Source organism: Cervus canadensis, chromosome 13 (genome assembly GCF_019320065.1).
Source record: "Cervus canadensis isolate Bull #8, Minnesota chromosome 13, ASM1932006v1, whole genome shotgun sequence".
Classification (NCBI taxonomy): domain Eukaryota; kingdom Metazoa; phylum Chordata; class Mammalia; order Artiodactyla; family Cervidae; genus Cervus; species Cervus canadensis.
The window spans coordinates 76,059,552-76,075,206 of NC_057398.1; the positions used below are offsets into that span (position 1 = coordinate 76,059,552).

The 15,655-nt window shown below is 38.8% G+C and overlaps 1 protein-coding gene across 5 annotated transcripts in view; it reads left to right on the top strand.

The window, feature by feature from the left end:
* Positions 1-15,241, top strand: part of LOC122452366 (RAB11-binding protein RELCH-like) — a 72,574-nt gene extending 57,333 nt beyond the window's left edge. For 2 of the 5 annotated variants that reach the window (XR_006272666.1, XR_006272663.1), the window contains 2 exons: positions 7,258-7,542; positions 12,483-13,580. The gene's annotated coding sequence lies outside the window, so the exon portion shown is untranslated. The other 3 variants (XR_006272664.1, XR_006272665.1, XM_043485909.1) reach the window with 3 other exon arrangements.
* Positions 15,242-15,655: the final 414 nt, after the last annotated feature.

A 15,655-nucleotide genomic window follows, 5' to 3' on the forward strand; every position in this document is an offset into this window, starting at 1 on the left:
GATGAACATTGGGGTGCACGTGTCTTTTCAGATCTGGTTTCCTCAGTGTGTATGCCCAGAAGTGGGATTGCTGGGTCATATGGCAGTTCTATTTCCAGTTTTTTAAGAAATCTCCACACTGTTCTCCATAGTGGCTGTACTAGTCTGCATTCCCACCAACAGTGTAAGAGGGTTCCCTTTTCTCCACACCCTCTCCAGCATTATTGCTTGTAGACTTTTGGATAGCAGCCATCCTGACTGGCGTGTAATGGTACCTCATTGTGGTTTTGATTTGCATTTCTCTGATAATGAGTGATGTTGAGCATCTTTTCATGTGTTTGTTAGCCATCTGTATGTCTTCTTTGGAGAAATGTCTGTTTAGTTCTTTGGCCCATTTTTTGATTGGGTCATTTATTTTTCTGGAATTGAGCTGCAGGAGTTGCTTGTATATTTTTGAGATTAATCCTTTGTCTGTTTCTTCATTTGCTATTATTTTCTCCCAATCTGAGGGCTGTCTTTCACCTTACTTATAGTTTCCTTTGTAGTGCAAAAGCTTTTAAGTTTCATTAGGTCCCATTTGTTTAGTTTTGCTTTTATTTCCAATATTCTGGGAGGTGGGTCATAGAGGATCTTGCTGTGATTTATGTCGGAGAGTGTTTGCCTATGTTCTCCTCTAGGAGTTTTATAGTTTCTGGTCTTACATTTAGATCTTTAATCCATTTTGAGTTTATTTTTGTGTATGGTGTTAGAAAGTGTTCTAGTTTCATTCTTTTACAAGTGGTTGACCAGTTTTCCCAGCACCACTTGTTAAAGAGGTTGTCTTTTTTCCATTGTATATCCTTGCCTCCTTTGTCAAAGATAAGGTGTCCATAGGTTCGTGGATTTATCTCTGGGCTTTCTATTCTGTTCCATTGGTCTATATTTCTGTCTTTGTGCCAGTACCACACTGTCTTGATGACTGTGGCTTTGTAGTAGAGTCTGAAGTCAGGCAGGTTGATTCCTCCCGTTCCATTCTTCTTTCTCAAGATTATTTTGGCTATTCGAGGTTTTTTGTATTTCCATACAAATTGTGAAATTCTTTGGTCTAGTTCTGTGCAAAATACCGTTGGTAGCTTGATTAGGGATTGCATGATCTATAGATTGCTTTGGGTAGAATAAGCCATTTTGACAATATTGATTCTTCCAATCCATGAACCACCGGTATGTTTCTCCATCTGTTTGTGTCCTCTTTGATTTCTTTCATCATTGTTTTATAGTTTTCTATGTATAGGTCTTTTGTTTCTTTAGGTAGATATACTCCTAAGTATTTTATTCTTTTTGTTGCAATGGTGAATGGTATTGTTTCCTTAATTTCTCTTTCTGTTTTTTCATTGTTAGTGTATAGGAATGCAAGGGATTTCTGTGTGTTAATTTTATATCCTGCCACTTTACTATATTCATTGATTAGCTCTAGTAATTTTCTGGTAGAGTCTTTAGGGTTTTCTATGTAGAGGATCATGTCATCTGCAAACAGCGAGAGTTTCACTTCTTCTTTTCCTATCTGGATTCCTTTTACTTCTTTTTCTGCTCTGATTTGCTGTGGCCAAAACTTCCAACACTATGTTGAACAGTAGTGGTGAGAGTGGGCACCCTTGTCTTGTTCCTGATTTCAGGGGAAATGCCTTCAATTTTTCACCATTGAGGGTGATGCTTGCTGTGGGTTTGTCATATATAGCTTTTATTATGTTGAGGTATGTTCCTTCTATTCCTGCTTTTTGGAGAGTTTTAATCATAAATGAGTGTTGAATTTTGTCAAAGGCTTTCTCTGCATCTATTGAGATAATCATATGGTTTTTATCTTTCAATTTGTTAATGTGGTGTATTACATTGATTGATTTGTGGATATTAAAGAATCCTTGCATTCCTGGGATAAAGCCCACTTGGTCATGGTGTATGATTTTTTAATATGTTGTTGGATTCTGTTTGCTAGAATTTTGTAAGGATTTTTGCATCTATGTTCATTAGTGATATTGGCCTGTAGTTTTCTTTTTTTTGTGGCATCTTTGTCTGGTTTTGGAATTAGGGTGATGGTGGCCTCATAGAATGAGTTTGGAAGTTTACCTTCATCTGCGATTTTCTGGAAGAGTTTGAGTAAGATAGGTGTTAGCTCTTCTCTAAATTTTTGGTAGAATTCAGCTGTGAAGCCATCTGGTTCTGGGCTTTTGTTTGCTGGAAGATTTTTGATTACAGTTTCGATTTCCTTGCTTGTGATGGGTCTGTTAAGATCTATTTCTTCCTGGTTCAGTTTTGGAAAGTTATACTTTTCTAAGAATTTGTCCATTTCATCCAAGTTGTCCATTTTATTGGCATAGAGCTGCTGATAGTAGTCTCTTATGATCCTTTGTATTTCAATGTTGTCTGTTGTGATCTCTCCATTTTCATTTCTAATTTTGTTAATTTGGTTTTTCTCTCTTTGTTTCTTAATGAGTCTTGCTAATGGTTTGTCAATTTTGTTTATTTTTTCAAAAAACCAGCTTTTAGCTTTGTTGATTTTTGCTATGGTCTCTTTAGTTTCTTTTGCATTTATTTCTGCCCTGATTTTTAAGATTTCTTTCCTTCTGCTAACCCTGGGGTTCTTCATTTCTTCCTTCTCTAACTGCTTTAGGTGTAGAGTTAGGTTATTTATTTGGCTTTTTTCTTGTTTCTTGATGTAAGCCTGTAATGCTATGAACCTTCCCCTTAGCACTGCTTTTACAGTGTCCCATAGGTTTTGGGTTGTTGTGTTTTCATTTTCATTCATTTCTATACATATTTTGATTTCTTTTTTGATTTCTTCTATGATTTGTTGGTTATTCAGAAGCGTGTTATTTAGCCTCCATATGTTTGAATTTTTAACAATTTTTTTCCTGTAATTGAGATCTAATCTTACTGCACTGTGGTCAGAAAAGATGACTAGAATGATTTCAATTTTTTTTGAATTTTCCAAGACTAGATTTATGGCCCAGGATGTGATCTATTCTGGAGAAGGTTCCGTGTGCACTTGAGAAAAAGGTGAAGTTGCTTGTTTTGGGGTGAAATGTCCTATAGATATCAATTAGGTCTAGCTGGTCCATTGTGTCATTTAAGGTTTGTGTTTCCTTGTTAATTTTCTGTTTAGTTGATCTACCCATAGTTGTGAGTGGGGTATGAAAGTCTCCCACTATTATTGTGTTACTATTAATTTCCTCTTTCATACTCGTTAGCATTTGCCGTACATATTGTGGTGCTCCTATGTTGGGTGCATATATATTTATAATTGTTATATCTTCCTCTTGGATTGATCCTTTGATCGTTATGTAGTGTCCTTCTTTGTGTCTTTTCACATCCTTTATTTGAAAGTCTATTTATCTGATCAAGGCAGTATTGCGACTCCTGCTTCTTTTGGTCTCCGTGCGTGAAATATTTTTTTCAGCCCTTCACTTTTAGTCTGTATGTGTCTCTTGCTTTGAGGTGGGTCTCTTGTAGACAGCATATATAGGGGTCTTGTTTTTGTATCCATTCAGCCAATCTTTGTCTTTTGGTTGGGGCATTCAACCCATTTACATTTAGGTAATTATTGATAGGTGTGGGTCCTGTTGCCATTTACTTTGTTGTTTGGGTTCACGTTTATACAACCTTTCTGCATTTCCTGTCTAGAGAAGATCCTTTAGCATTTGTTGAAGAGCTGTTTGGTGGTGCTGAATTCTCAGCTTTTGCTTTATCTGTAAAGCTTTTGAATTCTCCTTCATATCTGAATGAGATCCTTGCTGGATACAGTAATCTAGGTTGTAGGTTATTCTCTTTCATTACTTTCAGTACGTCCTGCCATTCCCTTCTGGCCTGGAGGGTTTCTATTGATAGATCAGCTGTTATTCTTATGGGAATCCCTTTGTGTGTTATTTGTTGTTTCTCCCTTGCTGCTTTTAATATTTGTTCTTTGTGTTTGATCTTTGTTAATTTGATTAATATGTGTCTTGGGGTGTTTCGCCTTGGGTTTATCCTGTTTGGGACTCTCTGGGTTTCTTGGACTTGGGTGGCTATTTCCTTCCTCATTTTAGGGAAGTTTTCAGCTATTATCTCCTCGAGTATTTTCTCATGGCCTTTCTTTTTGTCTTCTTCTTCTGGAACTCCTATGATTCGAATGTTGGGGCATTTCACAGTGTCCCAGAGGTCCCTGAGGTTGTCCTCATTTCTTTTGATCCTTTTTTCTTTTTTCCTCTCTGCTTCATTTATTTCCACCATTTTATCTTCTACCTCACTTATCCTATCTTCTGCCTCCGTTATTCTACTCTTGGTTCCCTCCAAAGTGTTTTTGATCTCATTCATTGCATTATTCATTTTTAATTGACTCTTTTTTATTTCTTCTAGGTCTTTATTAAACAGTTCTTGAATCTTTTCAATCTTTGTTTCCAGGCTATTTATCTGTAACTCCATTTTGTTTTCAAGATTTTGGATCATTTTTATTATCATTATTCTAAATTCTTTTTCAGGTAGATTCCCTATCTCCTCCTCTTTTGTTTGACTTGGTGGGCATTTTTCATGTTCCTTTACCTGTTGGGTATTTCTTTGCCTTTTCATCTTGTTTAGATTGCTGTATCTGGAGTGGGCTTTCTGTATTCTGGAGGTCTGTGGTTCCTTTTTATTGTGGAGGATTAACCCAGTGGGTGGGGTTAGACGATTGGCTTGTCAAGATTTCCTGGTTAGGGGAGCTTGCGTCAGTGTTCTGGTGCGTGGAACTTGATTTCTTCTCTTTGGAGGGCAATGGAGTGCCCAGTAATGAGTTTTGAGATGGGTCTCTGTGTTAGGTGTGTCCTTGGGCAGCCTGTATGTTGATGTTCAGGGCTATGTTCCTGCGTTGCTGGAGAATTTGTGTGGTATGTCTTGCTCTGAAACTTATTGGCTCTTGGGTGGTGGTTGGTTTCAGTGTAGGTATGGAGGCTTTTGGACGGTCACTTATTACTTAAAGTTCCACGTAGTCAGGAGTTTTCTGGTGTTCTCAGGTTTTGGGCTTAAGTCTCCTGCCTCTGGATTTCAGTTTTATTCTTCCTGTAGTCTCAGGACTTCTCCAACTATACAGCCCTGATAAGAAAACTTCTAGGTTAGTGGCTAAAAGATTCTCCCCCATTAGGGACACCCAGAGAGGTTCACAGAGTTACATGAAGAAGAGGAGAGGGAGGAGGGAGATAGAGATGAACAGGAGGAGAAAAAGGGGGACTCAAGAGGAGAGAGACAGATCTATGCAGCTGTCTGTTCCCAGAGTGTTCTCCGTAGCCCAGTCACCTACAAGGATTCACAGAATTGGATTGGGAAGAGAAGGGGAAAGGAGGAAATAGAGTTGTTCTGAGGTAGAAAACAGAGAGTCAAGATTGGGAGAGAATAATCTTTGGTTTAAAAATAGGGCTTCTCTTCTTTTTTTTTTTTTGTAAGGTTATAGTGTATTGAAAATGAAAATTAAGGAGTAGTAGAGGAGTACTAGAGGACTTTAAAAGAAATAAGAGAAAAAGAAAAATAGAAAATAGAAGAGAAAAAGGAAAGAAGAAAAAAGAAGAAGAAAAAAAAGATAAAAAGAAAGAAAAAAAAATTTTTTTTTCTCCTAGTTAAAAAAATCATAAAAATCTATGGAAATGAAAGTTAAGGAGTAATGGAGGAGTAATAGGGGATTTTAAAGGAAAATAAAAGAGAAAAAATAAAAAAGAAAAAATAAAAAAAGAAAAAAAAAAGAGAAAAAAGTAAAATTATATCTAGGAGTTTCTCTGGAGCTGTTGCGGTCAGTGTGGGTTCGGCTCAGTTTCAGATAGCTCCTCGTTCCAGCTTACGCTTCTCGATATCTACAGGCCCCTCCGGTGTAGTCGGTGTTTCCTACAGGGATTTTAATCTGTTGCACCAGTCCCTTCTGAAGCGGTTCCCTTTGTTTATTTGGCTTCTGTTTGCCGGTCTCTTCAGAGCCTCATTTCCGCCCTGACACAGGCGGGCGGAGGTGGACTCTTATTAAGGTAGCTAGTTCTGTCGCTCTGCGGGGAGGGGCTGGCGCTGCGGGGAGGCGCTGGCGCTGCAGGAAGGGGCTGGCGCTGCGGGGAGGGGCTGGCGCTGTGGGGACGGGCTTGCGCTGCGGGGATGGGCTGGGGCTGCCGGGAGGGGCTGACGCTGCTTTCTCCGTCTGTGCTGCTCAGGCTCCCGGCTGTTCTATATGGAGCGCGCCCCGCGCTGCGCGAGGTTCCAGCCCTCAGGTGTTCCACAAAAGCGCGGAAGGAAAAGCTGCACCTGCTCTCTGTGCCTTCCCCGTCAGAGTGGTCCAGGCAGCCAGGGGCTTGGTGGGCGCACTATCCCCAGGTGTGGCGCGCCCCCTCCCTTCCGCGGACCCAGTCTCAGTTTCCGCTGGCGCCAGTCGGGTGCGTGCGCCTTCTGCCCTCCGCGTCCCCAGCCCCAGTCCCCGCCCGCGCTGGTCGGGTGCCTGCGCCCTGTGTCTCGCCGCGACCTTCCCCTACCCCCTGCCTCCTGCCTCCGGCGGGGCTGGGCCGGTCCGCAGCCTGCGAGCTCCTCTCTGGACCCTCTCGGTCTCTTTGTTCTGTGAATGGCGGGCAGTGTGTTTGGGCCGGTTAATTTACTCTCTTTTGGTCTCCCACAGTTCAAGTTGGCAACTCACAGAAGTTCCCTCCGATTGTCCTCAGGGCGCTCAGGCCCGGACCCTACCCCAAGCAATGCCGCCTAAGAGCTCCCGGGACGGATCTCCGTCCTTAGCTCTTTTGTCTCACTTTTTATCTTTTATATTTTGTCCTACCTCCTTTTGAAGACAATGGTCTGCTTTTCTGGGCGCCTGATGACCTCAGCTAGCGATCAGAAGTTGTTTTGTGAGGTTTGCTCTGCATTCAGTTATTCTTTTGATGAATTTGTAGGAGAGAAAGTGGTCTCCCCGTCCTACTCCTCCGCCATCTTGGCTCCTCCTCGTGCTAGTGTTATACATATTTTCCATTCATTATTTCATTTAATTCTTATACTCATGATGTGGGTTAGATGGAGTTTTCCACATTTCACACACGAAGAAGGCTAAGTGATAATCCAATGCATAGTTTATAAAACCATTTTTATATTTTGTAAGAGTTTGTGGCTACATTTCTATATGAAGCATCAATATACATGGTACAGAAAAGATTAATTAGTTGCCAAACCAGTTTCTATTAATATGTTATACTTTTAAAGCATTAAACCCAGTATGAGGTTTATGCTATTGCCAAAGTCTTAAAAAATACAATTCCTCACTAATAATTTCTCTTTCTTTTACAGTGAAATGGACTTCCTCAAAAATGAACACTTTGTAGTTTGTGACTTTGTTCAGCCTTCTTTGGATCAGTCTCCCCACAAAGACTCTGAAGACAGTGGAAAGAATTCAGTTGTAAATAGTTTGGACAAGGGAGAAAACAAGGATGTCCATCTTTCAAAATCAGATGAAGTTGATTCCACTGTTCCTAAAGAGAATTTCCCACATTCTTTCCACAGGAGAGAAAGAGAAGGAATACCATCTTCTTCTCCATCAAGTAAAAACACAGTCCATTTTGATAAATTCAATAGGTTAGTATGTGTTCTGTGTTTTGAAATGCATCTTTCAGCTATTTAGTACATTGTCAAACTAGAAGAGTTTCGGTTCTTATTTTGCAGATCAGATACATGAATTTTTATGTGTCTGACATGAACTTAACACATAGCAGAGTCCACATCACTGCAAAAAAATCACAAGTAATGACTAAGTTAAATTGTGTTAAAGAGGAAGAGACCCTAAATGAACTAGGTCCTATTTTAGCTAAGTACTGAAACCCATAAATAATATGTATGTTCTGTGTGCTGTATTTTACCCAGTGTTTTTTTTTTTTTTACCTTTTCTGTGTTCTACAGTCATTATCAGATTCAGTAGAAAGCTTTGATATTCAATAGCTGCCTTTACTAAAATGGTGATTAGTTCTTGATCTTAGTCCTTTTTCCTGTGTCCGCCTCCATTAGTAATGTCATGTCATTAATGTTATCCTAATTCATTTAATTTTTATTGAATAGCAGTGATTGAACTTAGATGACTAAAGCAGGGCCCCTTGCCCATCATGATTATGTTTCCTAGTAGAGGAGACAAAAAGTATTTACATTATAATGTGAAAAAAGAATATTCTCTAAGAGAGGAATATTTATTGAGATCTTTTTATATATCAGGCACAGTTCTAAATACTTTACATATGCTAGCTTAGTTAATCCTCACACATACCTTGTGATGCATTCTGAGCCAGTCATACTTCCTCCTCCTATTAAATGGAGGAGTATTAGAGCAAGTGTTGGGATGTAATAGGAAAGCATGACTAATTTGTTTTAGACTTAAAGGTACTCATTATTAGTGAGAAGTATTTGATTTTTGTTTTTCCCAAAGCAAATTTTTTTACTCATATGCCACAACTTTGTGTGTGGTTGTGTGTGATTGAAATAGACGTGGCCCAGTCCTCAAAGTGCATTTAATCTAATATGGTTAAGATATAGTCGTAAAAATAATGCAGCGGCATTTGTAGTAGTTCTTAATGTTTAGTAGTTCCATATATCTCCATATATAGTCCAAAGCCACTGTCAGGAGAAAGATGATTGTTAAATTTATCCAACTAACTTTTTTAGCTGTTAACTGTATGTCAGGCAATGTTAATGAAGAGTATGAAGTTTAAAAGAAGAGTGAAAGTGTTAGTTGCTCAATCATGTCTAACTCTTTGGGACCCCATGCACTATAGCCTGCCAATCTTCTCGAGGTCCCTGGAATTCTCCAGGTAAGAATAATGGAGTGGGTAGCCATTCCCTTCTTCGGGGGATCTTCCCAACCCAGGGATCCAGGCCGGGTCTCCTGCATTGCAGGCAGATTCTTTACCATCTGAGCCACTAGGGAAGCCCAAATGAAGCCACTAGAGAAGCCCAAATGAAGAGTATAGTAACGGTAACCAGACATATGGTACCCTTCGGTTACAGACTTTATAGTATGAGAGAGACTGTCAGGCAATTATAATATTGTGATAAGGCGGTAATAAAAGAGAAGTTCAGCTTGCTTGGGGGACACACAGTCAGGGTACCTAAGCTAGTCATCAGACTAGGGAAGATTTCAGGGAAGAAGTATTTTCTGACTTTATACCTGAGGAGTAAGTAGCAGTGAACCAGGCAAAGAGATAAGAGGAAGTCTTCCCTCTAAGAGGGACTAACAGGAGCAGGAAGAACACTGCACTTGGGGAACTAAGAAGGATTTTTGAAGATTGAAGCAAAGCATGCAAATGAGAAGAAAACAGGAGGGGAAGTTGGAGAATTAAGCTAAGACTAAGTCATATAAGCTGTGTTGACTCATTTTAGAGACTTGGAACATGATGGTATCTAAGTTTTAAAAGAAAGTAAGGAAAACCACTAGACCATTCAGGTATGACCTAAATCAAATCCCTTACGATTGTACAGTGGAAGTGACAAATAGATTTAAGGGACTAGATCTGATAGACAGAGTACCTGATGAACTATGGATGGAGGTTCGTGACATTGTACAGGAGACAGGGAGCAAGACCATCCCCAAGATAAAGATATGCAAAAAGCCAAAATGGTTATCTGAGGAGGCTTTACAAACAGCTATGAAAAGAAGAGATGTGAAAGGCAAAGGAGAAAAGGAAAGATATACCCATTTAAATGCAGAGTTCCAAAGAATAGCAAATAGAGTTAAGAAAGCCTTCCTCAGTGATCACTGCAAAGAAATAGAGGAAAACATTAGAATGGGAAAGACTAGAGATCTCTTAAGAAAATTAGAGATACCAAGTGAAATTTTCATGCAAAGATGGGCACAATAAAGGACAGAAATGGTATGGACCTAACAGAAGCAGAAGCTATTAAAAAGAGATGGCAAGAATACACAGAAGAACTGTACAAAAACATCTTCACCACCCAGATAATCACGATGGTGTGATCACTCACTTAGAGCCAGACATCCTGGAATGTGAAGTCAAGTGGGCCTTAGGAAGCATCACTATGAACAAAGCTAGTGGAGGTGATGGAATTCCAGGTAAGCTATTTCAAATCCTGAAAGATGATGCTGTGAAAGTGTTGCCCTCAATATGCCAGCAAATTTGGAAAACTCAGCAGGGCAACAGGACTGGAAAATGTCAGTTTTCATTCCAATCCCAAAGAAAGGCAATGCCAAAGAATGTTCAAACTACCACACAGTTGCACTCATCTCACACGCTAGTAAAGTAATGCTCAAAATTCTCCAAGTCAGGCTTCAGCAATACGTGGACCGTAACTTCCAGATGTTCAAGCTGGAATTAGAAACGGCAGAAGAACCAGAGATCAAATTGCCAACATCCAATGGATCAAGGAAAATGCAAGAGTTCCAGAAAAACATCTATTTCTGCTTTATTGACTATGCCAAAGCCTTTGACTGTGTGGATCACAATAAACTCTGGAAAATTCTGAAAGAAATGGGAATATCAGATCACCTGACCTGCCTCTTGAGAAATCTGTATGCAGGTCAAGAAGCAACAGTTAGAACTGGACATGGAACAACAGACTGGTTCCAAATAGGAAAAGGAGTATGTCAAGGCTGTATATTGTCACCCTGCTTATTTAACTTATATGCAGAGTACATCATGAGAAACTCTGGGCTGGAAGAAGCACAAGCTGGAATCGAGATTGCCGGGAGAAATATCAATAACCTCAGATATGCAGATGACACCACCATTATGGCAGAAAGTGAAGAAGAACTAAAGGGCCTCTTGATGAAAGTGAAAGAGGAGAGTGAAAAAGTTGGCTTAAAGCTCAACTTCAAAAAACTAAGATCATGGCATCTGGTGCCATCACTTCATGGCAAATAGATGGGGAAACAGTGGGATCAGTGGCAAACTTTATTTTGGGGGGCTCCAAATCACTGCAGATGGTGACTGGAGCCGTGAAATTAGAAGACGCTTACTCCTTGGAAGGAAAGTTATGACCAACCTAGACAGCACATTTAAAAGCAGAGACATTACTTTGCCAACAAAGGTCCATCTAGTCAAGGCTATGGTTCTTCCAGTAGTCATGTATGGATGTAAGAGTTAGACTATAAAGAAAGCTGAGTGCCGAGGGATTGATGCTTTTGGACTATGGTGTTGGAGAAGACTCTTGAGAGTCCCTTGGACTGCAAGAAGATCTGATCAGTCTTGAGTGTACATTGGAAGGACTGATGTTGAAGCTGAAACTCCAATACATAGGCCACCTGATGTGAAGAACTGACTCATTGGAGAAGACCCTGATGCTGGGAAAGATTGAAGGCGGGAGGAGAAGGGGACGACAGAGGATGAGATGGTTGGATGGCATTACTGACTCAATGGACATGAGTTTGAGTAAACTCCGGGAGTTGGTGATGGACAGGGAGGCCTGGTGTGCTGCAGTCCATGGGGTCACAAAGAGTTGGACATGACTGAGTGACTGAACTGAACTGAACTGAAGTTTTAGAAAGAGTCCTCTAGTGTAGTGGTAATTAGAAGGTAGCAAGAATGGAGACTCATGGGATATCTTTTGGAAGAGTCCAAGAAAGAAATGGTGGAATTTTCTGTATTAGAAAGATGTAGATAGATTTATAAGATAGTTAGAAGGTAAAAATTGATTGGATTAGGAGCTTAAAACTAAGGGAAGGATAAAGACTTTCTGGCTTGGGCAGTTAGATGCCTTGTAGCTCTCTCCGCTGAAAGAATAGGGGAGGGGGATGTAATGAGCAAACAGGGCTTCAGCTTTGGCACACTAACTCCAAAATCAGATGCTACTGGCTGCCGCTTTGTGGTGTATACTAAATAACCTCTGTTATGTAACCTTAGATGTTACCCCTTTTCTTCATAGATTAAGCACATGAAGTAACAACTCATAGGTACTATGAATACTATTACATAGAAACCAGTGTTATTTTACAAATATAAATGTTTTAGCTTTCCTTATTAAACATAAATAGGCTAATATTTTCAATTACAAAAAATCCTTTAAAATGTATGTGAATGTTGAATGAGTCTCTCCTTCATTTATTTTTAATTTTTAATTCTATTGTGTGGGTTTCTGACATTAAGGGTTATCATTATCATGATATAGATCTGCAGAACTTCTCAGCAACATACCAGGTTAGCCTTCGCAGCCACTCTTTACCTTTCTGGGACCTTAGAGAATTCGGGAAGAAAAAAAAAAATCCTCATTTCAGGTTTTGCAAACACTTTCTATAGTCATTGACCTGCCATACAACTTCAGGTTTAATCCAATAACATTTTTAAGACATTCATTCACATAATATCAAGCTCTTTTAACATCAGCAGCTATTGCTATTCCTTTTTCCCTGTATGATTCTCCAGTGAAGTGACCTTAAATCTTCTGTAGCTGAGAAATTCAAACATTTGTGGGGTAGGATTCATGCGATGATGAGAATTATAACCTGCAACTTACTTTCTCCTTAAACACCATTTTAACTCTTTGGTATTGTCCCATTTTCATTCAGTGTTTCTTTCTAGGAAGTTGTCTCCTGCTTTCCATCAAGCACTACTCTCTTTCTGTTGAATGTCAGCAGATAGTTGTTTAGGATCAGAGGTAAATTATACCAGATTCTTGCAACTTTCTTAAAACATTCCATTTTTCTTGTTAGCATTTTACCCCAAAAATAATTGTAACACAACTCTGTTTCAAGTACAAATGTGTTATTTAAACTAACAAACACTCTAAGAAAAAATTCCAAAATTTTCATCTTTTCAGGAAAGTAGTTGATTATTTTTATCTTTGGATTAAAGCTCTGTTTAGTATGAAAGTGACTCTTTACAGTCTAGTTTTAATTTTTTATGTCTACCAACCTACAATTATATGCCTCTCTATGGTGTAATTTAGAAAACCAAGTCAGGCATATATATTATTTATAGCTTCAGTTATTATTAGATTACTCCATTTTTAATTCTCTAGGATTGATTGTCTTTGATTGCAGTTTATTGGCTCTCAGATTTCTTTTCATCAAGTCCTTTGTAACAGTTGTTGCAGGCTTATCTTAAAAGGGTGTTTTTTTTTTCTCCTTTCTTGATACTTCTCCCTTTCTATTAATACCTTTCTTGCGGTTGATTCCACTTCACCTCTCCTGGGCCTCTGTCCCACAGTGTTGTTAAGAATCTGAGAGAGCTAGAGAGTGGTTTGGATGCAGTCTGGCAGTTCTCATTGTAAGACTGGAGTAACCCCCATGGACTTCCCCTTGCATGCGTTTTCATTATGCAAACTGCTCTTTCACCTTAGCCAAAGATCGTGACTTTGTGGGTACCTTTCCCCCCAAAACAAAGATTAAAAACCATCGAAGCTGCCCCAGTCCTGTGTTATCGCTCTTTGTTCCCAGAACTGAAGTCTAGTAAGCCTCCCTGTCTGCTCCCTTGCTTCTTACTAGTGTTTTAAATCCATTTCTGGTCTACAAAAATGTTTGTCCTGTTTGGAATCTCAGGTGGTGGTTGTTTTTGTTTTCCTCCTCATCATAAATTGTCCTTTTGAATATGTGTTTGAAACAGAAGTGACAGGGTCCAAATCATAGCCTTGAAGTCCTGCCACGCACTGGAGGCCTCCAGTGTCGTCTTTGATTAACCCTGTGGTCTTCTAGGTGTCTCCAGTTGCAGACAGTGAGACTGAGCATCATGCTAATGCTGGGGCGCTGCCTGCCGCACATCGTCGCTAACGTGCTGTTGGCCAAGAGAGAGGTGAGACCCAGAGAAGTACTGTCATCCCCTAGATCATCACGTTGTCCATTTTTCGTCATTTTGAAGTTTAGTGTTATATTTTTATTTTGTTAAAGTCTATTACTTGCAATCATATTCTTACTTTTGTGCATGCATCTCTGCTCCTAGAGAATGGTTTTACACCTCTGTCAGGTGAGTTCAGTAAAACTGCATGGTATTCATGTTTTCCAGTTTTGCTTAAAGTGTCATTAGCTTCTACAACACTATTACTATACGTCCATTTCTGTGCCATGAACACTGTCTGTTCTCTACATTACCAGTTAACTAATTTATTTGATCTCTCTCTTGATATGATATGTGTGACTTGCCTACAGAAATAGACAGTCTTGGGATTGAACATTAATAGGGACTAATAATAAAACTCTTTTCTTAAGTGTACTTGTGGTTACCTCTTATTAATGTTAGTTTTATTGTATTTTTTTGGCAGTAGTTAGACTTGTCTTAGAATAGGATAGTTATAATATTGTCTACAATAACTTTTGAGAGTATCTTTTTCATTTTTCTTGTAGCTAACCTGTTATTGACAGATGCTTTAAATGTCTAAAATAGAATAGCAGATTTATTTTGGTACACATTGCCTATGTTATAAGCCATAAATACTATAGAAAGTATTTTTTAGAGTTATATTTTGCCATTAAAAGATTAAGGAAAAATTATCTCTAATCTCATTTAAATAGTGAATGATTTATTTGCAAACAGGTTTATTTCTTTGAATTATTCAATTTATGAAATCAATTTGCACTTCACAGATTTTTTAAATTGGTTCAGAATATTATAGAACGTGTCCTACAAGTTTTCTTTTGTTATCCTCTTAATCTTTACCACTGGTTTTAATCATAATTCATGGGACCTACAGTATGATAGGTACACAATGCATTGGCAAAACCCATATAAGAGCTTATCCTTAATTATCTGTTTAGCACAAGAAATTTATACTGATCCTCAAGAAAACATATATGTAAAGCTTTAATAATTTTTATATGTATAGGTACTTTTAATTTAAAAATGGTAAACGTGAATGTTTTCTTACTTATAGTTTTATTTTACCTAAAATTTAAGAATAGTTGTGAGATATTAAGAAGTATGAAAATTTTCTGTCTTGAAGGATCAGTGTCCACTTTCAGATTGTTTTGCAGTTCTGCCTGGCAGGATGGTGTTTGAGCTTCTTTTTTCCTTTTTCAGCTTGTAACATAATCTGTGCAATGCATTAATGTTTGCATCCCTTTTACTATGTTTCCTTAAGATAATCTTTAAAATAGCATAGAAATCTAATTGCTATGAGATGCAGTTTAAGCTTTTTTTTAACTTTTATTTTCCCTTTTTTAATCATAAAAAACTCTACCACTAAAATCTGATTGTCCTGCATGAAGTCTTTATAAATTTGCATTGTCAGTAATCAGATATATTATATATGTAAATATAAAGTGAAAGAGGAGAGTGAAAAAGTTGGCTTAAAGCTCAACATTCAGAAAACTAAGATCGTGGCATCTGGTCTCATCACTTCATGGGAAATAGATGGGGAAACAGTGGAATCAGTGTCAGACTTTATTTTTGGGGGCTCCAAAATCACTGCAGATGGTGATTGCAGCCATGAAATTAAAAGATGCTTACTCCTTGGAAGAAAAGTTATGACCAACCTAGATAGCATATTAAAAAGCAGAGACGTTACCTTGCCAACAAAGATCCGTCTAGTCAAGGCTATGGTTTTTTCCAGTGGTCATGTATGGATGTGAGTGAGAGTTGAACTATAAAGAAAGCTGAGCACTGAAAATTGATGCTTTTGGACTGTGGTATTGGAGAAGACTCTTGAGAGTCCCTTGGACTGTAAGGAGATCCAGCCAGTCCATCCTAAAGGAGATCAGTCCTGGGTATTCATTGGAAGGACTGATGCTGAAGCTGAAACTCCAGTACTTTGGCCACCTCAT